Below are 12,500 nucleotides of genomic sequence, written 5' to 3'. Positions count from 1 at the left end.
AGGGTGGGCAGCTCTTCCTGTACTGACGGTGGTCATTTGCAAATGTCAGGCTCGTCTTGAAGAGAAATCGATTTGAGAACGGTGCTGAAAAGTACATTTGTTTTGACAAGTGATGATTTATCATGATAAATTAATACCACAAGTAGGGTACTGGTTGTTCTACCTTGTTGTCAATTAGACTTATCATATGGCTCTTTCGAAGTAGGAGTTTGTCATTTTTTATTCGCCATTGCTAACAAATCTGAAAATTTTGGAACAAGCGGTTCCTAAAAGAGTTTCAAGTATTCGCGGGCAAGAGGACTGATAAATAATTGTGACCTTGTTGAACGAAGCTTTTCCCTTGTACTGTTGTTTACGGATATCCGCATCCTCTTCTATTCAACTTGCCATTTTGAGAGGCCAGTTGATTTAAGGTGCGAATGTTACCCTGAGCAGGAATCTTGACGTGACCGACAATATCTCGCGTGAAAGGATGATCCAAGTCACGGATTTCCGAAGAAAGAATCGCTAAAAACGAAAAACTAAGTTTAAGGAAACTGTGGAATTTGGCCGGATTCTTTAACGGTAGTCGGAACGAGTGGTACAAGGGGAATCCAATTACGACAGTCATGGTCTTGCAGATAGATTTACAGAAATTCCGGAGGGGAAAACTATTAAACAATAAAGGAATTTGAAGGTTACCGGGTATCCTTCTTTTTACACCAGTGCCGAGAAGAGTAACAGACTTACTTCGATGTCTCTCTTTAAAACCAGATCGACATTTGATTTGGTGGGTTTTTAAGATAAATTGTCTTAACCTTTAAGTACTCCATGAAGTAAAACTAAACTTATTTAGCATATATTCAGAATTGCTGGGAGTATCGGATATTTAACCTAACTGAAAAAAAGGCTTAAGAAATAATTTTGGCAATAAATAGGAAAATATGGCAGATGCATACATCCTGGGGAAAAAGGAAGCCTCAGATGTCTTAAAGCAAATTGTCAAGAAAGTTTGGGTGTGTCAACCACGTTTTCCTTTCCTAGGGAGACAGCTTTTGAAAAGTATTTCACTTGAGAGAGAGAGAGAAAGAGAGAGAGAGAGAGAGAGAGAGAGAGAGAGAGAGAGAGAGTTTGAGTTTATGGATGTAGAAATAAAAGTTTGATGGTGGTACGTAAACATGAAGGTAAACTTTTTAACCAAGTCATTTTCATTCTAGTTATGATTAGATTAAGGTGAGAAATCCTCGTAGAAGCAAATCAAAACTCATAAACTCTATGCTATATATAAAAACAATCGCTGAATGTATATATATATATATATATATATATATATATATATATATATATATATATATATATATATATATATATATATATATATATATATATATATATATATATATATATATATATATATATATATATATATATATATATATATATATAATATATCAATGAAGGGCAGAGGACACGCAGATATACAGGATGACTTTATTCCAACGTTTCGTAATTATCAAATTAATTACATCATCAGAGCTGTTAAAACAGCAAATGAAATTCTTTGTAAAATCTTAAAAGCCAAAACTAAAAGTCAAGAACTGTAAACCTGAATTATTCATACAAAATTTCAGAAATATACACAAACATTAAAATTAAAGAACAAAATATTAAAAATCAGTACATTAAAATGAAAGGTAACAGAATATACAGTAAATATACATTGTATTTATATACAGATAGATAGATAGATAGATACATGTGTGTGTATATGTATATATATATATATATATATATATATATATATATATATATATATATATATATATATATATATATATATATATATATATATATATACATATATATATTTTATTTTTAAAAGTTGCTGCTAGCCGTATCAATTGCAGCTTTCGATGAATTCATTAACGTTGTTTACAGTTAAGCAGACTTCGTACATTAAAGCGTGAACACTATCAGTACCAAAGCGTGACCATCGAGTTCACGCAATCGTGGCAAAGCGCTTGAGGGATGCCATTGCACGAATTCACTTTCCGCCCTTCGTCAGTTTTCCTCTTTTCGTAATTATAAAAGTTGAATACTCTTTTGGAATATCTGTCTTTTTCCTCTCTTGACCAAGTAGGATAAGTACGACATTAACCCAAAGCGAACAGCTTCGGAATTGTTCACCTCTGACTTACTGTATTATTATCGTTTTGTGTATTTTTAGGAGGTTTTCGTTTTCCGGAACTGTGTCGTAATCTAGACTTCGGGTAATTCCTAATTGTAACTTGGGGAGTCCACATCACGTAACTGTTGAGTAGGTTTTACTGTTTCTGCTCAAGGCTTGAATTTAAAGCCGGTCCACGATCGTAGGATGATGATGATGATTTCATTATTATTGTAGAGCAGTGGTTCTTAAACTTTTTTGCCTTGCTCCCCCCTTTGCATTATGTATAGATCCCATGCCCCTCCCCCACCACCCCTGAAATTTTTGCCAACTATAAACAATATGTTGCCTATTTGTTTATATATGGATGAATGATAGATTTTTGTTTCATTGCTGTTAAATTTTTTATAAGTATGCACTGTACTATATTTCAGCTTATAAATAAGACTTGAGATGAAAATTGACTTATATTTTGAATTTTTGGCATGTTTTCAGATAATAATTAGAAAACATATGGAAGCAGCGATAATGTTTTTGGCAATTTTGCAATTAATATCACAAATAAAAAAAAATAATAGGCACCATTTGGCAACTCTCCTTGCGCCCCCCTTGGAAGCTTCTGGCGCCCCCTTTGTGGGCGCGCCCCCCAGTTTAAGAATCACTATTGTAGGGTTTCAGTACCTATGTCAACACTTCAGTACTGATTATTAAGGCCTGTGCAAAATTACTCTGAGGCACTCGTGCACACATTTAGACGCAAATGCACACACACACACACACACACACACAAAAAGAAATTAGTCACTTTCACACGTTTCAGAAGCAGTGCAAAAGAAAAATAAAAGACCTTTATTCTGTAGCTGATGCATATACACAAAAAAAAAAAAATCTTCGGAATGTTCATCAAAAGAAACGAAGTAATAAGGGTTCTCTGAAAGTCAATACACTTGCAAAAAGCTTAAGACCAAGTCAGATAGCAAAGTTTATTCGGATAAAAGCACAATCAAAACAGGCCAGGTATTCATTCGCTGTTGTTATATTTCATGCCACAGACATTCCGGAAAGTTTACCTAATTTAAGAAACCTGTTGGCGTCCTTCATGTTTTTGTCAGCATATGAAGTTTTTTTTTTTTTTGTGATCAGCCTGTTTTTAGAATTTTACTGTAATTGAGCTTAAGAGTAGGATAGAGACTGTATTTCGTCTTACTTCGTGATAACTTCCACACGGTGGACCTGTAAGAACATTCCGAATGTTTCCATTGCGGAAGTAGTACAGTAAACATTAAATTGTGTTAAATTGAGCAGTAAGTTAAAGTTTACCTTAGTTTAACCAGACCACTGAGCTGATTAACAGCTCTCCTAGGGCTGGCCCGAAGGTTTAGACTTATTTTACGTGGCTAAGAACCAGCTGGTTACCTAGCAACGGGGTCTACAGCTTATTGTGGAAACCGAACCGCATTATACCTAGAAATGAATTTCTATTACCAGAAATAAATTCCTCTAATTCTTCATTGGCCGGCTGGAGAATCGAACGCGGGCCTAGCAGAGTGCTAGCCGAGTACGATATCGACCCATCCAATGAGGAACAGTAGAAAGATTAGTTACTGATAATCATTATTTTTTCTTATGCCGAAGTTAACTTAAACCAATGATAGAGACCTAATCAACCAGGAACCTGGTAAGGTTGACATATTGTTTTATAGTGTATTGTGCAAGCGTAGACTTGGACGAAGGCAAAAAATGTGAATGTAAAAAATTTTGGGGTTTTCTAGCAACCAGAAGAGGTCATCCATGCCTGTCACATCGACGGCAATACAGCGATTTCACTGCGAAACTACAGATTTGTGCTGTAGGAGAATTATTTTAACTATTTTCCTCTAAACTCTTAAATACGAAATTCACAAACGCTTTATTTGTACGTGTTTTGGACATTTAATTTACTTCTCTGAAGCTTTTGTGGCTCATTGCGTTGTCCTTCACGGTAAATATTTGACTCATTTCATATGGAGGATAGAAATGATTGGCTTTCGTAAGTTTGTTTTCCATTCTTTCACTAAAGAGACATTTTGCAGCTAATCCTATGAAGGACGTCTTTGAAACCCAATTACCTCTGACGTGGGGTGAAGGACGCCTCGTTCAGGGTCGGCGATTCCTTACTCAGTGGTATGTGAAGACAATGGCGATCCATCTATTCACCCAAGAGCTGGAAAGGCAGCCACTTTGTTCGAATTCTGCCTTCGTCATTGTCCTGGGTCTCCGTTTAGTTCATTTTGTTTGCGTGTGAAACTCTCACAATCTGCGATGCTTATTTTAGGAATGAGAAAGCAAGGCAGCGCCCAGATCCTACCAGTGAAGGTGAATTATGACAGAAAGTAAGTTTGGTCATTCGTCACTTCCAAACCGCATTTGCCACTTTTCACCCCAATTACCCAACAGGAACCGTTAATATCCAAAGTGGTTTACGTTCGCGTTACTGTTACCAAAGTATTGAGGTGCAATAAAGAATTCCCTTTCGTTTCTCTTCCCACCTCGTGACTTTTCTCTGCCTATTTATAGAACAGATGATGTCCTTTGACCCCTTACATAATAATGGTTCTTACCCCAGCTGTTCGTAGGTGCTAAAGTAAGCTCTGATCCCTTTCTCTGACCCACGGGACTTTTATAAGCTCTTCAGAACACGCCAAGAAAAAAACAGACACTGTACAAATTAGAAGTTTATGTTAAGCTTATTACTAGGTTACTGAATCTTTAATTAGAAGTTTATTTAACCTTGTTTATGAAATGAGCATATCATCATAATGCACCCAATTGACTGGACATAGCGACAAAATGACATATCGTGCGTTGAACTTTTGGTTTGAAATACAAGAGCTAATAAATATATATATATATATATATATATATATATATATATATATATATATATATAAGTTCATTTCATTATAAAAGTAATTTATTTTGCCGGTTGGTATGCGGCCAAGACCATTCCGCGTTTTATCTTTTAAGAAAAGCACATTAGTTCTCTCACTGGTGCAATGGCAAAATTATGATTTTTAGAATTTTGAAAAATTCGCGTCACCATTTTAACTTTTTATTCTTTTTAAAGCTGGTGTACAATATTTCACCTACAGTCAGTTGGAAATGATACTGATATGATTATGGAGTAATGCACAATCACATTATTTCGAGATACGACCGCTGGGTAATCTCATGGTGTGGTGGCATTGCCAACTTTACTGTAATTCTGCGTCTGTATCAGAACCATCATTTGGCAATTGACACATATTCATAATTACGTTTTGTACAGGAATCTTCGTCATGCTCTGGCTTGTGCTTTATCTGACGTTGCCGAATGAGGTTAAATGGTTGATGGAGTGTCACCTGGGGTGACATTTAGCTATAAAAGTTCGATCGCTCGGTTGGGGTTGAATGTCGACCGTGTAAAGGATGACAATCTGGGTCTTTCTTGTCGTTCTCTTATTTGATTTTTTTTTTTTTTTTTTAAGCAAGAAAAGATCTTGCACTTTTTATAAATGGTGTTCGCGTTGGCACAGATCTTCAGAGATTCAAAATAAAAACTCAAATGTCCAACCTAGTTTCATATGTTTTTAGTCCAGCTAGTTGAAATGGCTGTTTAAATATTTTCAAAATACTGGGGACTTGTTGTCTTGATGAAGAGAGCCATCTTGTTGGTGCCGTCTTCCTCTTTGGTTTGTGTCTCTGCCTTTAGAAAAAAAAAAAAGTATAGCTAAGTTTTACCAGACCACTGACTGAGCTGATTAACAGCTCTCCTAGGGCTGGCCCGAAGGATGAGACTTATTTTACGTGGCTAAGAACCAATTGGTTACTTAGCAACGGGACCTGCAGCTTATTGTGGAATCCGAACCACATTATAGAGAGAAATGAATTTCTATCACCAGAAATAAATTCCTCTAACTCTTCATCAGCCGGCCGGGGAATTGAACTCCGGCCCATCGAGTGACAGTCCGCAGCTCTACCGACTCACCCAACGACGAGCTGATAAATTAGGGGCAAAATAAATGGGAAAGTAAGTTCTGACCTCTGTAAATTGTGTGACTCATTCGATCTAAAAAAAAAAAAAAAAATCCATTTGGTCAATATTGCACTTTCATTTTTCGCCTTCGGAGATTTTTTTTTTTTTTACCCTCTCTTATTTCATGGCTATCATTATTTTTGCCATTTTTCACACGAATATAGAAAAAAATTTAGGCCAGTGTATTAAACCTTTTTTTTTTTTACTATCACAATGTACATGAACGCAAACATTCCAAATCTGTTGACTTAGTTAAATGGAAGTTACTTAATAAAAATCTTTAATGATTACTGACGTTTTTATTACTATTCGTAGTTGTTTCATTCTGGAATTTTGAAAGTACTTTGAAAAGAACAAATGCAATTTGATGCTTTCGATGGACTTTTCCATCCGAGAAAGGATAAACAGTTTAATTTTTCAATTAAGTATAACAGCGAGGGATTCAAGTACTTAACTTCCGAACTAGAAATTTTCAAGTTAGCTCTCCACCAGTATTAACTAGTAAGTTAAATTAATTTTACATTGGAATGTGTAGATACCTAACCCGGTAGCTGAACGCTAGCCTTGTAAGCTAATATAATTAACTTACCCGGCCACTGCAGCGCCAGACGATATCCACCAAGGTATATATCCACATTATCATCCACTGTTCTCTTAACATCGTCGGGTATAAATGAGCACAAGAGCGCTTGTCATTCTGGTAGCAATCTTTTTTTCTCTCTATGTATCAATCCCGTATTAAGAAGCGGGTGTTTACATTGGTGACCTTGGCTGAAACCTTAATCCAGGAGGTGTTGGCACAAGATTCAGTGAAACAGTCACATCATCCAAGTGGTTTGCTTTTGTCGCAATAAAATGGCCAAATCTAAGCTCAACAGATGAGGAATGGCGTTCTGTTGCGTGATGATTAAGGGCAAGTAGTAATATTTAAATACCATAAAATTATAGGTTTATAGTCGAAAGCGCTGTCTTTTTCATTTGGTCGCAATCGAATTCTAATTAGAAGATTAATCATTCTGACTCACTTCTTCCTCATGTTTTGTTTCTTTTCTGGGATAACTATTAATGTAGGCGTGAAAGGAGTCATCGGTGCGCCGTCCTATTCGGCCTGGTGAAATGGTGTAAATATAATTTACATAATTTACATATGGTGAAAAAGTGAGATGGATGAAGATTTAAGGAACTGAGCGATCTAAAGACACACTCTCTCTCTCTCTCTCTCTCTCTCTCTCTCTCTCTCTCTCTCTCTCTCTCTCTCTCTCTCTCTCTATATATATATATATATATATATATATATATATATATATATATATATATATATATATATATATATATTTATATATATATATATATATATATCATCATAAAACTTCATCATTAAGTTGTTAACAAGTGTAGAAGCATTTATATTTCACATTAATGAATACTAGAAAACAGTTCTTTCGTTCTGACAGCCCTCTCTAATAAATTCAACTCCCATGATATCCTGTTGCACATAATTCCATCTTGCCTTCGAGGGCACTGACACTCATTGGGAATTTCCAAACGAAAACGAAAGTGTTCAGATCGGGTAAGTTCCCTAAATATAAATAGCCTAACTGGAGCACGCACATCTTTCGATGAGGCCTGTTTTTATCTGTTTATTTAGGAATGTTCTTGCTTTAAAGCAACAATAATAACTGACGTACATATGAATTGAATAGTGATTAGTTATAGAAATGTCTCCTTTTGCTGCTGAACAGATTTTTTTTTTTCTGGAGCCAGACGCCTTCATTTCAAACATAACTTTGACGCAGTTGGATGTGAGGGAAAACACGATTAAAGCTTGCAGTGTCCTTCAGAGACCTACTGGCAGAGGGATAATCCAAGTTAATTCCAGTTTTTATCGCTCAATGGCGATTGCTTTTTGTCTTTTTCAGTAGAACTGTGACTGAAGTGCCTTCAGTCCTATCATTTAGATGATTTCATGTCGTTTGGTTCTATTATAAGGGTTTACCATTTTTGCCTTTGTGAATGTTCGTGTGAATGTAACACACGTAATTCTGAGATGGGTAGAAATGTGTCAACAAACGGTACATTTAGAAACTGAATGCATTTACAAAATGGCTGGAAACGAAACCAAAATAAGGACATGTGCGATTAATTTTATACGTGTGTGAGTGTTTGCGTACATTGCATTATCGATAATGCACTTTTAAATGCAGCCAACTGTATGGCGGAATAATTGTCCTCACCAAGCAATTCTAAAGGGAAAGATAGAAATAAAGAAACAAGAACTTGGGGAGAAAGTATGGTGGTCTACCTATAGAAGAATGCTATATTGCCTCTTTGAAAAAAATGAGAATATTACTGGGATCAGAGGAAACAAAGACGGATTGAAAACCACTCCGGGGAGGCAGCATGGAAAAAATCCCGTAACAGACTAACCCGGGGACTAGTGACGTCAACACAGCAGTGCACGCGAAGGGTGTCTCCTAGTGATGCCCGAGATAAAAAGAGACAAAGAATTCTATCTTCTCTGTCCGGTAGAAAAGTAGAAAACCGACATTTAAAAAAGTGACATAATTCCCGAGAAGCATCACTTGACGAAGTCTAAGTTTGAAACAACGTCGATAGCCAAAATTTTCATGCATTATGAGTATGGCATTTTCAAAGAGAGAAGATAGTACATGGTCTAACTTATATGACTTAATGAAGAAAGTTGGAAAGCGAAGGCAGGACAGATATAAATGACTAAATGAATGATGAAAATCTGCATAGGACTGACGAGACCGATTTTAGTCCTGACAGCTGGAAGGTAACAGTCAGAATTCCGAGGAACACTACAGATATAAAGAAAGAATCCCAAGTGCCGTTAGGAGAAACATGAGTGAAGCAGTTGGACATAATGGGAAAAATGTGTTTAAGGGTATCATTAACGCAGACTAGTTTGCACAACAAAGCACTGTGGCGAAAAACACACGACTCATTGAGAGTTATGACAAAGCGTGAACGCACGTACTTGAGCGAAGTAGAGAAGTCCCGGATACCGGGGAAAAATTAAATGTTCAAGGAAGTAAGCCGTAGGTTTTTACTGATGCTTTAAAACCTGAAACTGAGGTTAGAATAAATGTTCAAGTTTCTAAAAGGATTATAATGGCGGAAATGATTTCTTATTCGAACACCAGACATTTCATTTTTTCTATCACAAAACGGGCTTCGTAACAGTGATTTTTTTTTTTTCAGTACATTTCAAGGGTACTTAAAATCATTTTTGTTCCATCATTACGAACTGAAAGCCTGAAAAGGCACAAGTGCATGATCATGTGTATATATGTGTGTCTATACACGCGTGAGAAATCTCAACATTCGTGGGCCTTACCTCTGAACTTTTGAACGAATGTAAAAAAGTGTAACGAGGCCTTCTTTAAGTAAGAGTTTGTAACCGCGGGATGTAACACCCTTTTGGCTATACTACCCTGGGCTGTGAGCAGTGGAAAGTACACTGACGAGCTTGACTTACGTATTTTTACAGTACGTTGATTGTTTATATCTCTAAGCGAATATTATGTGCTGACGTAATGACGGCAATCGCTAAGTCCCAACAAGTATCATAATATAGTGCTTGCAACATCACTAAAATCGATGGGCGTGTTTCTCCCAGGTCCTTTGGGTCACGTAAATGATCACGCTTCGGAGTCAAAAGGAATACTTGTTAGAAAATAACTGGAAATTTTAACACTGCTCAGACTGAGAAAGCAAAGGCTGTCGCAATGGTTTTATCGCAAAAATAGAGCAACAAAAGACAGATTCGAGTTGCTGTAATGTTTATCAAAGAAACCCACCAATACTGCTTTGACTGACCGTGTTTTTTTTTCTTATATTATAGTACCAGTACGAGCATAAAGAAAGTTATGCTGAAAAGGAATAAAAACTCTGGATGAGTTTGTTGGTTTTATCTTCATGAATCCCTCTGTGCGTTCATGGGAATGAAAACTCCTCACCAACGTCAAGGATGACTTTGCTTTCTTCACAAGTGAAATGTTTTCAAGCACGAGTAACATGAATGGCAGATTAAGAATGCGCAATTTGAAATTGAGCGTTGCGAAAAAAATAATTAAGTGACTTAATCGTTATGCACTTCCAGAGTGAACAATTCTCTGCTCTGATACCTTGTATTTTCAGAGTGAACAATTCTCTGCTCTGATACCTTATATTTTCAGAGTGAACAATTCTCTGCTCTGATACCAGGTAACTTCTAGCGAGTTAAAACACGTTCTAGGTTTCATGTCTATCGTTCTCAAGACTTTACGACTGAAATTTATAGGAGAATCTTATACATTCTTGGGCACTCAGCCCTTGCATTGCAACTGCTGCATATATACAGATTTGCGAGTGCACGCGCCCATCAACATACCGGGCATGTCGGAGACTTCGTTCTAGAAGCGCATGAATCACCAGAAGGGTTGATCCCTTTAGGCTTTCACGTTCTTGGAATCTCTCTCTCTCTCTCTCTCTCTCTCTCTCTCTCTCTCTCTCTCTCTCTCTCTCTCTCTCTCTTTATGTTGGATATTTAATTTGTGCAGAGTAATTTCATGGTACTATTTTTTTCCCGTGTTTAACTGCGATCGCTTATCATTTTGGCATGAGACCATGATTCCAGAGAAAAGCAAATCCAGAGCAGATGATTCGTCTCTTAAAGAAAGCTAAACTAAGTTGAGATTTTTTCGATTACTAAACTTCCGATTATTATTATACAAGACAAGACACCGACAACAGAAAAACAAGGATAGCGTTATACGTTCATTACTTTCTTCCTTGAACGGAACTGAAAAGGTAAGGTAGCAGGTGAGAGAGAGAGAGAGAGAGAGAGAGAGAGAGAGAGAGAGAGAGAGAGAGAGAAAGAAAGTGAATCTGATAAAGAAAGTGAGAAAGGTGTGGATGGTGGGTGGTTTTGAGAGGGAGGGCTGGGTGCCCAGAGGAAGGGGCTGGAGATGGCTGGAAGTCGGGAGGTCGAAGAAGTAGCGGCGCTGGGGAAAAGTTAATCGCTCTAAGGGCTCAGACAACCAGCGTTGAGGAGCGGATTCATCGCTATTACTCGGAAAAATCTGCATTAAATCGCCATTTCTCAGACGACATAACTTGTCATTCACTTCCTGTTAAACCTAATTCTCTCTAGCATGCAGCATTGCTTGTGAAATAGAAGCAGAAACCTAAAGTGAACTAGGAAGGAACTGCGAATGAAGGGTCGCCCGGGCGAAATATGTGAAAGTTTGGACTGGAGCAAAATGATGTGGTCTCTTCGACCCCGCCTCTTCCTATACTCTAACACATGACGTCAGCTGTTTGTTGATGGTAGGCAAAAGTTTCAACCATCGTTAGGCTTTGCGGCTTGCCTGGTGCAATTTTTTAAAGGTATAAATGCTTCGACTGTCCTTTGTTAGATTTAATTGCCGTCCCTTGAAGGCTAATCTTTCTATTACTTCTCGATAATCTGATTCCTTTTATGATTGATTTTATGCAGAGTGATGGGGCCACCTAAAACTAGTAAATATGAAAGGTTTATTTTGATGTTTAGAGTTGAAAAGAAGACGTGTTTATGAACTGGCAAATTTGTGTATGAGTCTAATTGTCTAATGTTGACTGATAAAAATGAAATAGCCTCCGCTTACCTGGTTGTTTAAATGATGACACAGTAAGATATCCAGTTGGTCCAAGCGAGTTACATATTCCAAAGATCACATATCGAGATAAAGGCACTGTTAACCAACGATAACTTTTTCACCACTAATACGTTCGTCAAACGTAAGGAAACTCTCCTTTTAGGCGAAAGGAGGAGTTCTTACAGGAGGGTATCTCCCACCAAGAAAGTTCCCCGACAAAAATCCTGCGAATCAACACTGCAGCTTTAAATCCATGCGTTGCATGTCTCACGAGAATGGTTGTTTCTAAGAGGGCACTGAACTCCTTTCAGAGGAAGTTCGTCCATAAAATAAAATACCATCACTTGAGTCCTACACAGACTGGCATCTTCGCATCCAGCTGATCGTTCATGATTCTGGAGATGTGTGCGTGTGTGTCTTCAGCACCATGGAATCCCACCAACTGACCGAGGCCAGTTAAAACGTTGGGGTACGGAAACTTTCCAAGGCACTTTCTCGGCTGGCACTTCATTTACTGAGGATTCCCAGGGAGGCCCATGTCGAAGGCCTGGAAGGACCCTCAAAACAGATGGCGAAGGCCGAGCTGGAACTTGGGGAGTGCTGTCTGCGTCCAGCAACTTCCAGATCTCCACTTCGTATGTCGGATGTCTCCCCGCGC

General features: G+C 37.6%; 1 protein-coding gene across 1 annotated transcript in view; it reads right to left on the bottom strand.

Moving 5' to 3' along the window:
* Window positions 1-12,484, bottom strand: part of LOC136837556 (uncharacterized transmembrane protein DDB_G0289901-like) — an 83,922-nt gene extending 71,438 nt beyond the window's left edge. The window contains exon 1 of the mRNA XM_067102409.1: window positions 11,852-12,484. The gene's annotated coding sequence lies outside the window, so the exon portion shown is untranslated. The remainder of the gene's footprint in view (window positions 1-11,851) is intronic.
* Window positions 12,485-12,500: the final 16 nt, after the last annotated feature.

This window comes from Macrobrachium rosenbergii, chromosome 59 (assembly GCF_040412425.1).
Source record: "Macrobrachium rosenbergii isolate ZJJX-2024 chromosome 59, ASM4041242v1, whole genome shotgun sequence".
Taxonomy (NCBI): Eukaryota; Metazoa; Arthropoda; class Malacostraca; order Decapoda; family Palaemonidae; genus Macrobrachium; species Macrobrachium rosenbergii.
Note: the sequence above shows the minus strand (reverse complement) of the source record. Positions and strands in the feature narration are given on the sequence as shown.